Here is a 20,694-nt window from a genome sequence, read left to right as displayed (position 1 = left end):
ATGTTGTTGTTTCCATTTTTATTGTTGTGGACACTGTGCATGTTTTCTTCCTGGCTCAGCAGACTTCTCTTTGCATGGATGCAGATTCATGCCATTTAGCATAGGTGTCAATTACTTATAATACACTGATATTTCATTATATTCCCGTACCACAAATTCTTTTGTCATTCTCAAGCAATGACAATCTGTTCCTCCCATCCTCCTTCCCCCAAGATCTTTGCTACAACAAAAAGAGTGCTGCTATAAATACTTTGACTTATATGGAGTCTTTCTATCTTTGACCTCCTTGAGCATATTAGACCCTAGCAGTGGGATCTCTGGATCAAAGGCTATGGATCTTTTCGTTCCTTTCTTCACATAATTCCAAATTGCTTTCCAGAATGGTTGGACCAATTCACAGCTCTACTAAGTGTGTTATTGCTCCTATCTTTCCACAATCTCTCCAACACCGACCTCTCTCATCTTGTGTCAATTTGCTTGGTATGAGTGAAAATTCAGAGTTTTAGGATTTTGATTTCCTTTTGATTATGGATTTGCAGCCTTCTTTGATGGTTGTTCATAATGTTCAATTCTTCAGGAAACTTCATTCTGACTTTTTCACTTGGGGAATGCCTTTTAGAAAGACCTTCCTTTTGCAAACATGTGAATTCTTTATCCGCATGAGAAGACCACAAAAGGGAGTCAATGTTCACTTCCCAACAAATTAACAAAATTTCGGGATGGAAATGAAGGGTTACTTGGTTTAAGGCCAGTTTTCCCTTCTGACAACTGGTGGGATTGGTACGGAAAATCCTTACCATGCAAAACAACAACAAAAAGTTCAGCTGATTCCCAGCTAACGGACCCCTAGGATGGACGGTTGTGAGTAAATCTCTCTAACTGTTGCTGATTTGCCGTGAAGAATACACCTACTGTTTGGAGACCTTGGTTACTGAAACGATGTGAGCTGCGCTACTTAGAATTTGGATTTAGAATTGACAAGAAAGAAGACCCAAAAATGGAGAAGGAAGAGAATAAGAGTGAAATGCTGAAGAGAAGACAAAAGAGAACAAGAGAGAGAAGAAAAAAGAAATATGTACCCGTAAACATATATAAATACTTAAACAGTTCGCTTAAGGTATGATTTTGTCATGACCTGAAAATCCTTCAACATCTACAGAAATATTAGGAAAATATTATGTACAGAAAGATGTTTTCCATGACTTCACATGGATAATTGATAGCAAATTGCTTGCCTTCTCAAAGAGTAGGGAGAGGCAGGAAGGGAGAGAATTTGGTACTCTTTTTTTTAATTTTAAAATTGGGGGAAAATATTTAATGAAAAAATATATATTAAAGAAACAAATAAATATATTATGAACATTTATTTTGCAAAATAAATAAGTCATTTGCTTGCATATAAGAGCTAACTCATGGAACAATGACTCCATTTGTTAGAATTGGACAAATCATTAAACTAAGGTTTACTAGTCACCTACTTTATAGACTGAAGTTCACTAGGCTCCAGGGCTCCAAAGACCAACACATTCATTATACTTAAACACCTTATAATCTACTGGGCTAAGAAAGACAGGATTTCAAACTTAGCAAATCTTACTAATTGACAATGGTCCAACCCAACACACAGAATACATTCACTTTCACTTAAAAATAAAAAAAAAACAGGAGCAGCTAGGAGGTGCACTGGATAGAGCACCAGCCCTGGAGTCAGGAGGACTCAAGTTCAAATCTGGCCTCAGACACTTAATAATGACCTAGCTGTGTGGCCTTGGGTAAGTCACTTAACCCCATTGCCTTGCAAAAACTAAAAAGAAAAATTTAAAAAAAAATAAAAAGAACAAACCTCAGGTGGCTAGGTTGCACAGTGGTTAGAGCACCAGCCCTGGAGTCAGGAGGACCTGAGTTCAAATTTAGACTCAGACACTTAATAATAATGACCTGGCTGTGTGGCCTTGAGCAAGTCACTTACCTCCATTGCCTTCAAAAAAGAAAACCTCACACAGTAAGTAAAACCTCAGACAAAAGACAGTACAAGTAAATGTGAGAGGGAATTATGCAAAGATAGGTACACTAAAGCATTTTTGGAGGAATTCTGAATTAGTGAACTAATCTGAAAATTAGTTTGGAATTATGCAAATGAAGTTACTACAATGTCTCTGTCCTTTGACTTAGTTATTCCACTGCTAAAATGGTCATTGTTCAAAAATAATAAGAATAAAGTTTCCAGAAATACCAAACTACTGTAACAGCACTTTCTGTGCGAGCAAGTACTGGAGACAAATCCTATTAATTCAGAAGTGCAAGGAATAAACAAATTCGGTTTTAATGAAACATTACTCTGGTGTAAGAAATGACTAGACAGATGAATGACAGAGAAGTTTGGGAAACTTAATAAGTGAAGTGAGGAGAGTCAGGAAAGCAACATACTAAGTCACATCAGCAATGTAAATGAAAAACAATACAAAAATCATCAAAATAATTTAAAATGAAAATTAAAAAATTAAACACACACATACACACACACACACACACACACACACACACACGTAGGTATGTACTTGTCTCAAAAGAAAATTGATGCAGAGATCTCTATCCTGGTCCACATTTTTTTTCTAGGTTGGGAAGAGGAGAGTTCACTGGGGTTAACCTTTGCAAGCATTGTCAGATGTTTAAATATTTTTATTAGTTTTGATGATTATTTTTCTTTTTTTCTTTGTTTTTTTTTGCAAAGCAATGGAGTTAAATAACTTGTCCAAGGTCACACAGCTAGGTCATTATTAAGTGTCTGAGGCCGGATTTGAACTGAAGTCCTCCTGACTCCAGGGTTGGTGCTCTATCCACCATGGCCACCTTCCTGGCCCTCATCCTCTTTTTCAAAAAATATTATAAAGAATAGTTTTGGGGAGATGAAGGGATACAAGGAAAAATTAAGGGATGTCAATAAAGTATTGATAAAAATGATTTTTAAAAACACTCATCTTTGCTGCCTGATGGTTCCTGCATCCCAGCTCCTCACCAAGGAAGCTGTGAAAGGGAGAGTCTATCTGAGTTAGTGAACAGGCAGCATCATGTCTCTGGATTGCTACTGCCATGACATCTCCTTTCCCTTGTCCTCAATGCCCGGGGAACCAGAAAGGTACAAGGTGTGCTATTCTTTTAGGAAAGTGTATTTTTATGCAGAAACATTTTCCCATGACCCAAATATGTCTGTTCTACAAAAGAGCAAGTGTCTTCAGACTCCATTGAGCTAAAGGGAACAAGTTGTTTCACAACTACTCCAGAGGAGAGAAGTAAAGTAAGAAGGTCAGATGTCTCCCTGCTTCTCTACACCCTTGATTAACTTCCACTGACCACAGTGGGGGGGGGGCGGGCTGGACTGGAGCTATCAGTGTTGCTAAGACTTTGAGAATGGACAAGGGAGAAACACCCCCCCTTCCCCAGGGTAATTTTAAGACTTGCCTAGTGATGCATCTTCGGGTGAATATTCATTTTTCAAGGATTAATTTTCCAACTTTGGAATTTTTTTTTGCTGATGGCTGACCCATTCCCACATCTCTGGAGAGTCACGTGAGGACAGAATGAAGAGGCAGTTGGATTTTGGCAAAGGTGCAACAATGGAAGGAGAGGGACTTTCTCCTCCCCTGAAGAGGAATGGGGACTTTCTGAAAGAGGTCATCAACATCAGCCCAGGAGTTGAACCCTGAGCTCTGACTCACAATCCATTGTGAAGGACAATACCTTGTCCTTCACTCTGTCACAGTATAATCAATGGATGCATGATAATCCCATCCAATTCAACATGCATGGATGGATTCGGCACTTACTATGTTCAGGCACTGATTATTCAAAGGAAGAACATTTCTGCCTCTCTTGAGCTTTCATTCTATTAGGAGAATACAAAATATAAACCAAAAAATGTATCCTGGAAAATATGAGGACAAAGGCCAATTGAGTATGAATATTGTAAAACATCAGTTATTCCCACCTGGTCTCTGAGGACTTGCACCCTGTTGTGTCCATAGCTGACCCTTATCAAGAATCTCAACTGAAGAAGCTGTCCATCTTCAAAGGTCTTCTCTCTGTTTCCATTGTAGCTATATTATCGCTTTTTGAATTGGGGGGGGTGGCAAGGCAATGAGGTTAAGTGACTTGCCCAAGGCCACACCACTAGGTAATTATTAAGAATCTGAAGCCCTATTTGAATTCCAGGGCCAGTGCTCTATCCACGGCAGCACCTAGCTGCTTCCTGTGACACTATGATGAAAACTCCTGGCAGTATCATTCAGCCCTGATGAGACCTCTCCATCCCTTCTCGTCCAAGGTCACCTGGATGTTTCCATCTTGGAATACTCGTTAAGACCAGAAAGCATCGGGGCCGTGTGTTCACAGCTTCCAAGGCCCAGTGGGAGACAGGGATGCTGCCCCTACCTCAACTCACTCTTAGGCCCTTTTTCCCAGTAGAATGTAGGGTCCTTGGGTGCTGGGGCTGTTTTCCTTTTCTCTCTAAAAGCTATCCTAGCATGTGGTACCTAGGCAGTGCCTATGAAGTGTTGGCGGAATCACATTAAGTTAACGGCTATTTTCCAAGGATCTCAAATCTGCTGTTTGCCTCAGCTGCCGTATCCTCCAGATCTATGAGGGTCACTCTGTCCTTTGCCAGTGCTATCCGAGAGGCTGGCAAGCTCTGCCCAAGCCTGTGCATGCAAGTGATGGGTGGGAGCCTCTCTGAAGCAGTCCTCCCTCGGCAGGCAGCATCTGCACAGTCTCTGTGCTGCTCAGCAGCCCCCCCCCCCAAGCTAAATGAAAGGAGCCTACTTTATAAACAAGAAGCAACAGATTCTGAGCTGCCTGTACAGAGGTCAGAACAATTAATTGTAAAGGGATCCGCTCAGCCACTGGAAAGCAATGTGGGAATGGAAGCAAGTGAAAAATAACCCAGGGTCGTTTCTTGGCTCCAACATCATGAATAGCTGTTTGAGCAGTTCCTGAAAGTCACTGAATTGGCTTTTTAAAATGCATATGGTTAATATATAAAAATCCATTTGGCCAAAGAGAGAGGTCCCGCAGCACCCAGGAGCAGGCAGAGAGTCCCATGTGCTCCCTTGTAGTAAATGTTGACTTGTGACACACTCACATGCCCAACAGCTATGTGGGTCATTTTCTTGGCTTCCAAGCATTTCTGGGTATTTTTGCAAAAGCACCGTCCTTGGGTCACTCTCAAATGTCTTTCAGATTTCCTGAATTTTTTCTGGCATTGAGCATGAGGGTGGAAAAGGACCAAGTGGAACACATTGAGAAATACAACCATGAAGCTTTGCTCGGGTTACTTTGAAATGATGACGAAGATGGATGATCAACTTTGTCCTAAACATGCTTACCATTTCCATGGTAACGTTTTCAAAGTAAATCTATAAAACACGTCTGTGTAAAGGATTGGGAAATGGGTGCAAGGTTTAGAAAAAGAAGAGGACCTCTGGGCTCTTACATACTTTACAACAGAACAAAAGGGGGCAGGCCAGGCCTGGTCTGATCCCTTTGCCTTATTTTGGACAAACTGTACTGACTTCTCTGAGCACTTGTCCATCCCTCCCTGCCTCCGGCTGCCCAGAAGATAAGCTCCTTTAAACAGAAGTGGTCCATTTCTGTACTGTAGCTCCAGTGCTTTGCACATACAAAGATTCATTTCACTGAACATATTGAATTTCTGAAACTATTAAATGCTATCACATAACAGGCACTTAGGAAATGTTTGTTGATGACAGATAAAAAAAGTTGTGGCCAAAACAACAACAGCAACAAAAATATATTCCTCTACAACTTTGGAATGCATAGCTTAAAAAAAATCTTCCTTTTTTTAAATCCCCAATCTCTCATATGGTTCAGCACTAATTTGGACATTGCTATTTTGGGCTTTTGTTGAATCTGTCCCTGATCCAGAGAACAATGGAAGATGTAATACAAAAATAAAAGTTTGGCATTCTATTGGTTTTGCCATCTATCCGGAATAAAATAGTGACACAGGGTCATAAGCAGAAGCTGGAAGACTCATGCTCCTGAGTTTAATTTCGGCTTCAGACACTCACTAGCTGTGTGACAATGGGCATGTTGTTTAACTCTGTTTGCCACAGTTTCCACATATGTAAAATGTGCTGAAGAAGGATGAGGCAAACCATTCCATCATCTTTGCCAAGAAAATGCCAAAGGAGGTCACAAAGAGTCAGACACCACAGAATACCAATAACATACAGTTATTGATAATAGCTTGCAGAGAATGGAAGAAAAAGAGAAACAGACATAGAAACACAGACAAAAATACAGAGAAAGACAAAGAAAGGAGGGAGAGGGGGAGAGAGAGAGAGAGAGAGAGAGAGAGAGAGAGAGAGAGAGAGAGAGAGAGAGAGGAACAGAAAAAAGGAGGGAAAGAAGAACGAGAGAGAGAGAGAGAGAGAGAGAGAGAGAGCAGCTCAATATGCCTTAGAGTTGCCCAGAAATCTGCTCCGTAGCACATATATCATTGGAGATAAAGATCAGTCTCCTCTTGATTTGAATTCCAGACCCCTCAGCTGACATGTATGTCTTTAGCATTTATGACATTTACCAGCAATGAACCATTAGCTCATGTTTAACCAAAAAGCAAGGTACAAGAACATTAGAATGTTGGTTATTTCAAAAGAAAGGAGTTTCATACATTAAAAAGAAACTTTTACAGGAAAAAAAAAATGCTTCCAAGACGCACATCTTCCTTGCCAACACAAACATCATGTTCTCTGTCCTTTTCAATTTTAAAATATGGCCTCTGGTGCTTCACTTTCATTGCAATCTTTCTATGTTTGATTAAATCACAACCAAATGCCCTGCATTGTATCTTTGTCTGCTTTTGCCAAAGAGGAAAAAAAGCGCTACCAGAAAGGAGGTGATGAAAAGAAATCTCTAAGTTTAAGGAGAAAGACTTTCCCAAGGTATAAGGACAAAGAAGCCCTGGAATGAAGGAATCGCTTAATACCCACATAAACTAGGGTCCCCGATATTTGGTATAATCACTTGATTTGCATTTTGACCCAAAGAAAAAGGTTAAGAAATATTACCTGAGTTGGGGAAATCCAGTAGTCCTAACAGACTGTACCAAAGCTATAACAAATGGAAGTAAACAAAGATAAAATGTAGCCAAAGGAACCTGATTTTCTAATAATTTTAATATAGAGACTTCTGCGTTATTCAAATCATGATGGAAAAGGGTGCAAATCCACAAAACATGGAGCACTTGAGCAGCAATGGTGGGACAGGGGTTCTCCGGGACCTGCAAGAGACAAACTGCTATGTATTACTGGTTTTGTCCTTGGTTTTGTTTTCATTCACGTTGGTGCCTGTGCTTCCCTCTCCCCTGATCAGAAGCCAAGCGACGATATAGTCAAATAGACTTGCCTGATGGGGTCCGTGGATCTGAGGGCCTGTTCCAGCACAGTCCCCTTCTCCGGGAGAGACAATACAAATGATAAATAATAATAACACCTTTATAGTTGTTCAGCGGCTGACATTATTCCAAAGCACAATCATATGAATGTTCTAATTTGACCCTTATTATTACAATTTGTGAGCGCAGTTTGGTATTCTTTCCATCTTATATATTCAGCAATGTGGAAAAAGTCCCATTTGGAAACTATATTTCATATGGTCACATTTGATTTTTCAACTCCTTTTTGAGCTTTGTCATGATGAGTTTTGGCTTTGAGACCACTTCCCATGGGGGGGGGGGGGGATTTGTCCACAGGTTTTTGACATTGTGCTCTCTTCTGAATTTGTGTCTTGGTCCTCCATCACCCTAATAGTTTTCTATGATCATATTCTTTTTTATTGTTTTGTGTTCATCCTTTTTTTGTCTTTTTCCTTTCTTTTAAGTTTGGACTCTGTTACTAGAGTATAAGGGGCACTGTCTCTTCTTCCGTCCGTGAGTCTAATCCTTTTTTTTTTTAACAGATGAGGAAATCGAGGCCAGTCATTTCTTGTGTGATCACTTCCTTCCCTGTCTTCATCAGCTGTTTGACCAATTCATCTGTTGTAGGGACCTTGACCCTGACTCCCTTGCTTTGACAATCTTCTAGCCTGGCTCATTCAGACTTAAAAGAAAAGTTGCAAGATTTGAACCTGTGTCCACTACCTCTCCTCCAGTGAGGTCTGAGCTCATTGAATGACTCTAGAAAATTTGTACTGCTATCCTCAGAATGAAGAATTTGGACATGTCCATATCCCCAGAACTGTGGAATTCAAGGTTACCCGCAAGTTACCCACCTCTGTGAGGCCTCCGTGCTGGGTCCTCTAAGCCCCAGATGTGTCAAGGCCAACATCAGATAGCTTCAGAAGAAGCTGGACATTCTGGGAAGCAGGTGCCAGAAATATGTTATTTTTCAGTTTCCACTTCAAGGTGTGAATATATCAAAATTAAGATTTATGCAAATGTACCCAAGGAGGACAGCCTGAAAGGAATTCACATGCTCTGACCCCAAGCCCAAACAAGCACTAATGACTCTCCAGATAAAAGGAACATTTTCTCTGCAGCCAGAAGACGGGACAGGTGAAGGAAAGGGAGAAAAATTTAAATCTTGTGAAGAAAGGCAAAGGGAGCAAAGTAAGAATGAAAAGCAAGAGAGCAAGAGGGATTGTAGGTGAGCTCCTGCGGGGGTAATTAACAGTTAGCACAAGATGCCACGGCTACTGGGGAGGCAGGCAGGGAGGGAGGAAGGGGGGGCACTCCAGTTCTCTCCCTCTCTTCTCAGGTTATTGGGGCATGGCTCGTTCCAGGAGACACCTGCTGTGGAGCCCATAACTGGGAGGTCCAAACGGGGTGGAGAGATGGGGGAGATGGGGCCGCCACGCTTGAGGCCACAGGAAGATCACTCCAACAACTCTAAGGACCACAGGCCAGCATTGCCTCTGCCACAAACTATAATTTTCACAGGACTGCAGCAGGTTCTACCTTGACAGGGTCCTTGGTTTTCTTTTCAAATCACCATTGTAATTTGTTAAAGGATGTGATTATTTTCCACAAATGTACAAGAAGCAGCCTTGTTGGAGGACAGCTTTATGGGATCATTTTGCATGCCTAAGTCTGACATTTGATCAGTTTTTATAGACAGCAAACAATAGAGGGGGCAGGGCATTCTCTGTACCCTTCAAGCAGTCTACTTGACGGATGTGTTTTTTTTCCCTTTTTTTTCCCCACTTCATAGTATTTTTTCAATTGCACATGAAGATAGTTTTAAACATTTGTCTTTTGCAAACTTTTGAGTTCCATATTTTTCTACCACTCTCTTTTCCCTTCCCACCTCCCCACGGCAGTGAACAATCTGGTATGTTACACATGTCAAATCCAGTGTTTAACATTTTCCATATTATTCATGTTGTAAAAGAAGAAATAGAACTAAGGGGAGGGGAAACGATGAGAAATAAAGAAAAAATATAAAAGACATTTTAAAGAGTGACCAGAGTAGGCTTTGCTCTGCATTCAGACACCATACTTTTTCCCTGAAAGGTATTTTCCGTCAGAATCGTCCTTGATCACTGAACTGCTCAGAAAAGTTGCGTCCATCATGGTTGATCACTTATAATGTTGCTGTTCGTGTGTACAACGGCTCCTGGTTCTGCCCTCTTCACTCAGCAACCCTTCACACAAGTCAATAGTCACTTAGTGCTGCTTCTTTTCTACCTAATCCATTCTGCTGATCCACCACTCTATTTCATAACGAAGTATGAAAGTTTTCATGACAGCAGTTTTATAATAAGGTTTTATATCTGCTACAGTTAGGCCACCTTCCTCTGCGTTTTCTCTTCATTAATTCCCTTGATATTCCGGATCTTTTGTTCCTGTTGTTACTATTTTTCTTAGCTGAATGAAATAATTTTTGATGGTCTGATTAGTGTGGCACCAAATAAGGGATTTCATTTAGGTAGAATTTATTATAACTCACACCACCTGTGAGCAATTGACATTTTTGCGGTTGTTTAGTCAATATTTATTTTTTGTGATGTTTTGAGTCTCAAATTTTTCTCCCTCCCTCTCTTCATGCTTCCTGCCCCAAGACAGCAAGAAAACAGATATAGGTAATGCATGATGATCATGTTAAAAAAATATTTCTACATTAGTCTTGCTGTGAAGGAAAAATCAGAACAAAAGGTGAAAATAGTCTGCTTTGATTTGCATTCAGACGCAGCTTGTTTCTCTGGGTGTGGATGGGATTTTCCATCATGCCTTTTGCAATTGTCTGATCACTGTAAACATGAGAAGAGCTAAATCTATGCTAGATGATCATCATGCAATCTTGTTGTCATTATATCCAATGTTCTCCTGGTTCTGCTCACTTCACTCAGCATCAGTCCATGTAAGTCTTTCCAGATTGTTTTTTGGAATTCTCCTGCCCATAATTTCTTATAGAACAATAGTGTTCTATCACATTCATCCCCCTGTTGATAGGCATCTCCTCAACTTCCAATTCTTTGCTACTACAAAAAGAGTGGCTATGAATATTTTTGGTTGTGAATCTTTTCCCCTTTTTATAATCTCTTTAGGTTACAGATCTAGTAATGGTAGTGTTAGATCAAAGGCTATGCACAGATTTACTGCACTTTGAGCACAGTTCTAGATGGTTCTCCAGAATAGTTGATCAATTCACAACTTCACCAACAGTGCATCAATGTACCATGTTTCCCACATCCCCTTCACTATTGATCATTTCCCTTTTGTCACCTAAATCAATCTGACAGGGTGAGGTGGTACCTCAGGATTGCGTTAATTTGCATTTCTCGATTGATTTGTGTTCTACATCTGCTTATAAAATATAAATCATTGATCTCTAGCTGGAAGGAGCCTTAGAAGGCAAGTAATCCAACCTCCACAAGGGATCAAGACTTGAGAAAGTGGAGTATACCAAGGTTACATAAGGAGTCAGAACTGCAAGCAGTTTTTGAACTCAGATCCTCTGAATCAAGAGTCAGTGCCTTTTCTAATGTAAGATGCTCTCATGGTTTCTTAGGGGAAAGATATTGTAGAAGGATTTCTTATGCACGGATGTGTCTAATTAGATCCTACATTCATAGGTGTGGGGTTAGAGGTGGAAGGGACCTTAACAGCTATTAGAATTAAGGAAACTGAAACCCAAGGAAGTGAAGAGTTAAGAAAGGAAGACCCTGGGTTATGGTGGCATCTCATGACCAACTGATTGGAGGCCATGGGGTGGGAAAGCTTGATTAGATTGGTTGCCATTGATTCTCCTTGGATTATTGCTAAGTTTTAATAGAGTCAGCATAGCAGAGTAAATAACATGCCTAACATGGGGTTAGGAGACCCAAGGTTCAAATCTTACCCCTGATATTTTCTGTGTGGACTTCAACCATTAAGTCTTATCTACATCTGTAGGGAGGATGGTGCATTGGTGGAAAGTATTATACACAGTTTTTCACACAGTTTTCACATTAATTTAGGAGTGATATGAGTATTGCATCTTTGTCCATTGACCAAGTCAGAATGTTCTCCAGGAAATAGCCCATCATAGTATTTTCAATATAATTGAAACCCAAAATCAAACGAGAACTACATATAGGTAGCATATTGACTCAGCGATATAGCTTAGAAATTGATGGGGCTGCTAGGTTTCACAGTGGATAGAGCACTGACCCTGGAGTCAGGAGGACCCGAGTTCAAATCTGACCTCAGACACTTAATGATTACCTAGCTGTGTGGCCTTGGACAAGCCACTTAACCCCAATGCCAAGCAAAACCTAAAAAAAATATTGAGTAAAGCATAGTATGTATGGATTTAATGATAAATCTGAAATCAATCAGAAGTGTCATTTAATAGGACCCTCACTCATCTGGCTTCATAATATTCATGATCCACATTTGCAAACCACCATAATTAATATAAATATGGCCCATACCCCAGTATTTGATTTGGAGAATGCAGATGTGGAAAGATTCTGTGAAGAATATTAGAGGGTCATTCAAAAGAAAATCACTATTGATTGTGGTACAAAGACAGGAGCATAAAACTTTGGAAAGATATGATTTAGAAACAATGAATGAAAGGAGATAAATATTTTAAAAATTATTTAAAACCTCAAGCTTGAAAATTATTCAAAAATCTGACTCTTGATGATATCAGCAAGAAGAAAGTCAAAAGAAATGAGTATGTTTGGCAATGAACGATATCACATGCACATAAATGAAATTTCATTTTAATAGACAGGAAATTGTGGGTATAGACAGGAGATTTGTCTCTGAATCTGCGTACAGGCAGACTATCAATTAGTTGGAACAAAGGTCAAAATTAACATTAATTTAGAGGAGAGGAGAGAGATGAGACAACACTACACGCAATTACAACAGTGACTTACTCAGCTGCTCATACTGAAAACTGGGAAGTGGATAATGGTAAAGGCCTGGATTCTCTTCATACTCATTTCTTTAGAGAAGTCTAGCTACTACAGAGCAGAGATGACATAAAGGAACTAAAGAGCACAGAAACTGTGGCAGCCAAGCAACACTTGATCTCTTTGACAAGCAAAAGGATACAGTAGTCACAGGCAAAACTTATGGAGAGGACAAATTCATTTTTAAATTTCCAGGATAAGGAGCAGAAAGGTGGTACCCTAGAGCTGCTCTGGAGGCAGGAGGACCTAAGTTCAAATCCAGCCTCTGACACTTCTTCCCTCCTCAAAAAAAAAAAAAAAAACCTTAAAATGAATATAGCACCCAAAAAGGCTTGGCAAGAGAAGTTGGGAAAGTAAAGATGGACACCATCTTAAAAAATAAATCAAAAAAATTAAAATTCTAGGATAGAGGCTAGTAGACTAGTGAAAGAAGGAATGCCATACAAAATAGTGAAAAAGAAAGAAAAAGAATTGCCGAGAAAAACTTCCTGTGAAAATCAACCCCCCAAATGAGATCATTCCCCAAAGGAAGCACAAATAAGTAGAAATTTGATTCAGAATTAAATAGGTTTTCTCGTATTTCTAGAGTAATTTCCATTACTTCTCGCTGACAATACAATCACCATATTTAGGCACCTAAGACTTCAGTACCCAATGGGACTCATAAGGAAGCAGATATTAATAAAGAGAATTATTTGGGAGTGAACATCTGAACCACACAGATGAAAACTGACCCAGACCAAGTATACACCATTATCATCATCATCATCATCATCATCATTGTCACTGTCATCATCAATCACTTGGACATAATATTGACAAACCTAAACTTTATCAAAATATAAAGACCTAGCAGAAGTCAACCCAGGCGGGGACAGCATGCCTTTACCACCTCCTTGGCTACTCCAAGATTTATCTTGAAAACCCTTTACCTGAATCTAAAGAGGAAGAAACAACGTCATGGTGTTTTCATTCAAATTGCCACATAAAATAGTTGAATGGACACTAAAAAAAGAGCACTAAAAATAGTAGCAGGATAGCAACTTTTGCCAAGCGGCTTCTACATGAACTCCATCCAACATAAAGAGGAAAAGAAGGAAAACTCTAACTGGCTTGTATAGAGAGACTCTATTGCACACGCTGTGCTCTGGTGAGCTAAAGTGAGAGTCAGGTTGACTCAGGGGGCTAATAATTGTCTTTGAAGTCAAAAAGGTTTGGGCTCAGGTCCTGCTTCTGAAACCCACTAGCTGTCTCACAGTGGGCAAGCTGTTTCATGGTCTAAGAACTCTTGTTTTTCACCCTTCATTTTCTGAGAGGGCCAATGATATCACCCTGTCAGTGCTTTTAGACAAAGTCTAAGGCTCTATGTCTCTGACAAGTGGCTCATCTGCATTAGTGGAGGGCATTTCATTTGGCCAACACTGTTGTAGACTCCCTTAAGGATTTTACCATCACTAACTTTTCCATATTGAGCTTGGGGCATGATAATTGGAATGAAGCACAGATTTGCCATCTGTTGACATTAAATGGAGTTAGGACTCGAGGATTTAAGGAGGAACTTTCTGGTCTAGGTCAGATTTAGTTGGGGTTTGGGTTAGGTTGCTAAGGTATGAACACTTCTCATCATCATCATTAACCAGCAAGTCCAGATATAAAGGCTTGTAAGTTGTGGAGGCTGAAGAATTAAAAGGAAAAGCCATTTGAGATGGTTGAGGAAGACTGAAAGCCTTATTTGGGAAGGAGGCAGAGAGCTGGACATTCAGAGACAATAGACCAAAGCAAAGGACAGGATAGAGGAAACTTTAGAGGAAGGAAGGCAACTGTTGAGAGGGAGGGTCAGGGAGAGCTGGGGCAGTGGAAGCAGGAGACAAACAATGTGTAACTTCCTTTCCTGGCAAGGTTTGTGGGGAGGTGTAACAAAAGGGGCAGCCTGGAACAGTGTTGTCCTGTAGAAAAAATGGACTAGAATGGAAATGTCCTGAAGGGAAAATGAAGGGAGTGCATGCTCATCTAACACATCCCAGCCAGCCATCAGCCAAGGACAACCAAAATCTCCCAGACATGTTGCCACCTGCCCTGTCCCTGAACAGATACTCTTCTTGATGCGTTTCCCATCCCCTACCCACTCACATACTTCTTATTGCGGGAACAATAATTGAATCAGCTTTACCTTTGATTTGGGAGAGCTAGTGACTCTGGACTAGCCTTCCTTGTGATCACTCAAACCCCAACTCCTATCACCGCTCCCCAAAGATGTCTGCTCTGCTACTAGAATGAAAGTTTTGGAGAACAGGGCCTATCTCCATTTTGTCTTTGTCTTCCCATCATTTAGCAAACTACCAAACAAATAATAAGTGCTGAAGCCATGTTGGTTGGTTGATTCATTGATTGTTAGGCTTCATGATGGTTCCTCAGGAAAGGTGCCTTAGGTTGCTTACAGCATGAGCTTCAGAACAGATCGTGTTGATTGTAGACATCGAGAAGAGATTCTGGGCATGGAGGGGTAATCAGCCCATTTTTCTGTGTGCTCTGGGAGTCATGAGACAGCATTTGGCACATGCACCAACTTTGTCGACCCATAGTCAGAAAGCATAAGTGATGTATGAGATGAAGAATTCCTCTCTATCTAAGATGGTAAATGCATCTCTGCCATCCCTGGCCATCCCTGCTCAGAGACCTGTTTTGCCATGGCTGCCAGCTCAGAGGTTGCCACTGGAAGTCACCGATCCCCTGAAGGAAACCTTTTTGATGATGATTTACTTCTTCAAATGGTCATTTTATTTCCTTTACAGCTACCTTTCTATTCACTGCTAAGAGAAAATAAGGGCTGTCTTGTTTCATTCAACTCCTTCAGTAATCTTCAACTCATTAAAAAAAAGAAAAAGAAAAGAAAAAGGTCTCAGAGTGTCTGTGTGTGTGAATACTTTCTGGCAGAGCCATGGAACTGACTCAGAAGGCTAGGAAGTCCCTTAGGTTAATAGATATGTTCATTTACATACATATATTCCCTAGAAATAGGTGTGTGCATGCACATATATATCTACATGTGTGTAGGCATGTGTGTCTATATATGCATTTATGCAAATAATCACATCTGTGTCCATGTGTGCCTGTGTCTATGCATGCCGAGTGTTGGTATGTGTGTAGATATTCTCTTATATGTGCATGTGTGCATACAGTGTACATGCATGTATGTTGTGTGTGGCCATGTGTCTATATCTAGATGGGCATGCATCTGGATAGTTACATGTGGGTTTAGATATAGAGATATGTATGCATGTGTGTCTGTCTATAAGGAGACAGAGGTGGGTAATGAAGGGTATTGGATAGAGTGTTTTCCTCAAAAGCAGGAAAACCAGAGGATAAATTGGGCATCTTCTGGTTCCATGGTTCTGAGATGGGATTTCCCTTGGTTGTGGTAATCATCATACCTAGAGTTCTGCACAATAATAAAATCACAAGTCCTTTAGGGTATTCTATAGCTACCCATTCATTGTAGATGGTGGGTGGAAAGATAGACGATAGTTAGAAAGGAAGGAGCATAGCACTAATGCAGAAGGGGAGGCAGAAAGGTAGACTATTTGTCTATGTATAGAATATAGACTATGCATATGGATTCAAGTCTTCATTTGTATATATGCATTTTTTATATACAGCAAGATAGAGACACAAAGAATGGGGTAGTTGAGAGAAGATGACCTAGAAGTCAGGTGGGCTGAGGACAGTGTGATACAGTATAAATAAACCTGATTTCAAATTCCACATCTGATGTTTATTAGCTGTATTGACTTTGACAAGAAATCAGCCACCTTGGGCCTCAGTTTCTTTATTTGTAAAAATGAAAGGGTTAGACTAGATGTTCTAAGAGGTCCCTTCAAGTCTGAATTCTATGAGCTTTTGAGACAAATATCAGATTCTGTCTCTGATAAATACTGGTTGTGGGAGCACTGGACAAATAATTTAACTCTTTACTGCCCTAGGCAGCTCTGTGAGATGAAATCACTGCCCAAGTGTCAGTGTTTCATGGCAAAAAGAGTCCTTCCCTGGGTTCTCCCTACACAGACAAAATTGTATATCTCTCTAAAAGTACAGAAAGAGGAAGAAAAAGGACATGAAAGGACATTTTATCATGTGCAAGGGACTTTAGTTTAAATTATAACTTGTTCTTTCTTCTTCCTCCTCCTCCTCCTCCTCCTTCTCCTTCTCCTCCTCCTCCTCCTCCTCCTTCTCCTTCTCCTCCCTCTCCTCCTCCTCCTCTTTCTTCTTTTCCTCCTCTTCCTTCTTCCTTCTTCTTCTTCTCCTTCTTCATCTTCTTCTTCTTTCTTCTTCTCCTTCTCCTTCCCCTTCCCCTTCCCCTTCCCCTTTTCCTTCTCCTTCTCCTTCTCCTTCCTCTTCTTCCTCCTCTTCCTCTGTTTCTTCCTCCTCCTCTTCTTCTGCTTCCTCTTCTTCTTCTTCATCATCAACTATCAATAGCATTTCTAAAGCTCTTTAAGATTTCCAAACCACTTTCAAATGTTATGCCCACAGTAGCCTTGAGAGGAAGGCATTGTCATTATTCCAGTTTTAAAGATAAGGAATCTGAGGCAGCTTGAAGTTAGGTGAGGCACCTAGATTCATGCAAGTAATACCTCATTCAACATTGGAACTCAGGACTTTTGAACTGCCAAGTCCATATTTCTCTCTTCTGCCCTCTAGCTACCTATTTCAACAAGGTGGAGATTATCCATTTCCCAGTAAAGAAACTTCTTCCAAAAATAATACATATGTAATTTATAGTTTTGGAGGGAAGTTAGAATCCTAGGAAGGGGGGGGGGGGGGAGTATGGAGTATTGCACAGGCTTCTTTCTCCTCCTCATGCCAAATAATGCAATTTAAAAAGTTTCAAATGTGGAAAAATTCAGCAATGACTAGAAGAGGAAAAAAATGAATAAATTCCATACTCACAGTAATTCTTACAAGGAAACATAATAGAACTCAACCCAATAGCATTTGAATCTCGGCATTCCTATGGAGCTTGGTATTCCTCAGGACAGGAATAGAGCTGCTAAGGTGCCCAATCCTGTTGACATTACCTTCATAATATCTCTGGTATGACGCCCTTCTCTTTTCTGACACAGGCACCCTCTGGTGCAGGCCTTCATTCTCTCCATGGATGCCTGGGCTACCAGACCACCCTGCAGGCAGTCCACTTTCTCCAGGCTCTCCCATGCCAATCCTTTCTCCATTCAGAAACCTAATCAATGTTCAGTTCCACAATGTCACTCCCCACCTCCATAAAGTACAGTGACTCCCTCTCCCCCCCTCCCAGATGACATACAAAATCCTTGATTTCGTTTAGTGTCGAATGTTCTTCACAACCTGGTTCCCTCTTCCTTTTGTCACCCAACTTAAAAATAAACTAAACAAGCACGTCCGTAAATGTGTGAACATAGAGCCAAAGTTAGTAAGCCTGTCCCTAAGGATGGGTTATATAGGAAAAGAGAAAGCAATTTGATATAGAAGGAAATAGAGGGGCAGCTAGGTGGCACTGGTCCCCCGAGTCAGGAGGACCCGATTCAAATCCAGCCTCAGACAGTTAATAATTACCTAGCAGTGTGACCTTGAGCAAGTCACTTAAACTCATTGCCTTGGCAAAAAAATTTTGAAAAGGAAATAGAAGGGAACTTGGTTTGTCCAAGACTGAAAGGGCACTGGTGAGTCCTGTGTAGAAGAACACTGAAACTGAAGAAAGGATGCCCCTCAGAGAGCCTTCCAGGAAAGAGAGAGAAGAAAACTTGAAGGCTTAACGTCAAGAAATCGTTCAAAAAAACTCCTCAGTAACATGGGAAGCAAATGCCAAAAGACAAACTGAGGGAATAGGAGTCCCAAGAGAAAAAAAAAATCCTCAGAGTGTGTTTGTTTGTGTGTATATGTGTGTGCATGTGTGTATGTGTGTGTGTGCAGATCTCTACATCATCCACATAGTTATATGTCTATAATTATCTATGCCTATGAATGTATATACACATGGGAAACTCATAGAATAAGGATGATCTTGTGGTGAGTGTCCTGGCCTCATTCTCCCAAAGCAAAGCAGGCTCCATTTCCCTCTCAGAGTTCTTGGGGTGCTCCCAAAGAGCTGGAGTTCTCTTTACTCTAATACCACCAACTTGAGTTGCTAACCAATGATCAGTACCCCAACTCCATCTTACCAATTAGTGACTACTAACTTTTACAAATGGATACTAACTTCCCAGATATATAAACCGCTGTCTTTCCCTAAAAGTTTTTGGGGTACATTCTTTCCTTTAGGATGTCAGTCTCTATTTCTATTTAGCAGTAATCTTACCCATTTCAAATATGACATCTCTCTTGGATGAGCACTCGTTTCAACTGACACTGGCTTGGATCCTAAAGGCCCCTTAGGGCCTTGGGCTCCTTCACATGAACTGAAATGGCTGCTACCACTTGCACAGACTCCTCTCTGATCTCCTGATGACTCATTCCCCTTACCTTTCAAATCCCACAAGGCCATAGCCTCTGATCTCCTTCAACCAATTGAAACTGAATACCTCCTAGCTCTGACTCGTCAGCTCATCAAAACACAAAAAGGTTCTTCATCAATGCCTGTTTAGCAGGCCAGAATCAATGGTTGAATCTCTAGGTGAGCTCCAGATCTCTAAGGTCCATCATGCCGCTATCATGTCATCATCTTCACAAAACAGTTCCCATTCCTCTTCTGCATGGGGTATTGTGGAATCATCAACCAAGCCTTGTTGTACTAACTCATGTAGGCTCGAATTATTAGTCAGACCCCCACCCCCAATTACATGCATATCTACTTAATGGAAGAAAAAAAGCAGCTTGTCCATTATAAACCTTTGATGTCAATGGATTTATTTCCCCAATAAAAAGAGAGTTCTGCAGGGAACTGAAGGAGTAAAAAAATCACCAATGGTCACTAAGCTACCATGACACAGGAAGGAGACTTGAATTTATATTTTTTCTGACTCTAAGACCATTTCATTTCTGACTTTCCTGTGTTGCCTCTCAAAATCAGATCTCTTAGGACATGCCTTAGGCATTTTCAAATCAAGGAACCATTGTGTTCTCAAGTTATAGTGGGTGTCCTTCGTGCTAACAAAAGTTTAGATATTATACACATATCCATACATGTATGCATGCATGCATTATTGGTTTACATGAGAGTCATTGCGATATATGGGGGGAGGGGATTAACTTTTTAAACATCATCTAATTGATACAGTCACAGTAGATACTGTTGTCACCTCTCCTTTTATAGTACAGAAAACTCAGGCAGGCAGAGGTTAAATGACTTGTCCAGAGTCACACAGCAAGTAAGTGTTTGAGGTCAAATTTGAACTCGGGTCTTCTCAACTCCAGCTCCAGAGTGCTACCTTTCATACCACCCTAGGTATATTTGTTGTTGCTCAGTCCTTTACTCATGTCTGACTCTTTGAAACCCCATTGAGGTTTTCTTGGCAAAGATATTGGAATGATTTGCTATTTCCTTCTGCAGCTTCTTTTGCAGATGAGGAAATGAAGGCAAGAATACTTTTTGACTCCAGGGCCAGTTTCTGTCCAACACAGAACTTCGCCACTATTTATAAATTAGTTGCGCAAATATCAGATATCAAATTTGCTGATTTCAAAATTGCTTGCATGTATATTATTGTCACTCTATAAGCTCATAATTTCATTCATTTCACTTTGCATCAGTTCATGCAAATCTTCCCAGATGTATCTGAAACGAACCCCTTCATCATTTCTTATAGTACCATAGTATTCCATCAAATTTATATATTATAATTTCTTCAGCCATTCCCCAATTGCTGCACCCCTTCCATTTCTATTTCTTTGCCATACAAAAAGAGCTTCTATAAATGTTTCTATGCATCCCTAGGTTGAGTTTGTTTTGCTTAGACTTACTCTCTCTTTTAACCTGTTCCCTTAATTCCCACTTCTCCCTCTTCTGTCCTATTTCCCTCATGAATGAAATGTACACAACTACTTATGTATAATTTTCCCTTCTTTGTCCAGTTCAAATGAGGAGGTTCACATCTCAGCCCTTCCTCTACCCCTTCCTCCTTGTTTGCCTAGACTTTTACGTGTATATTTTGATTATATGAGATAATATTCCCCACCCTTCCTCTCTCTTTCCCCCAAGTGCATTCTTCTTTCCCTTCCTTTCCATTTTTCTTTTAAGATCATCAAAATATGACAGAACTAGTCCCAGGCCCTCTGTTTAATTAGACTCCCTCTATGACCCCTTGC

The sequence above is a fragment of the Macrotis lagotis genome, chromosome 4 (genome assembly GCF_037893015.1).
Source record: "Macrotis lagotis isolate mMagLag1 chromosome 4, bilby.v1.9.chrom.fasta, whole genome shotgun sequence".
Taxonomy (NCBI): Eukaryota; Metazoa; Chordata; class Mammalia; order Peramelemorphia; family Peramelidae; genus Macrotis; species Macrotis lagotis.
Note: the sequence above shows the minus strand (reverse complement) of the source record.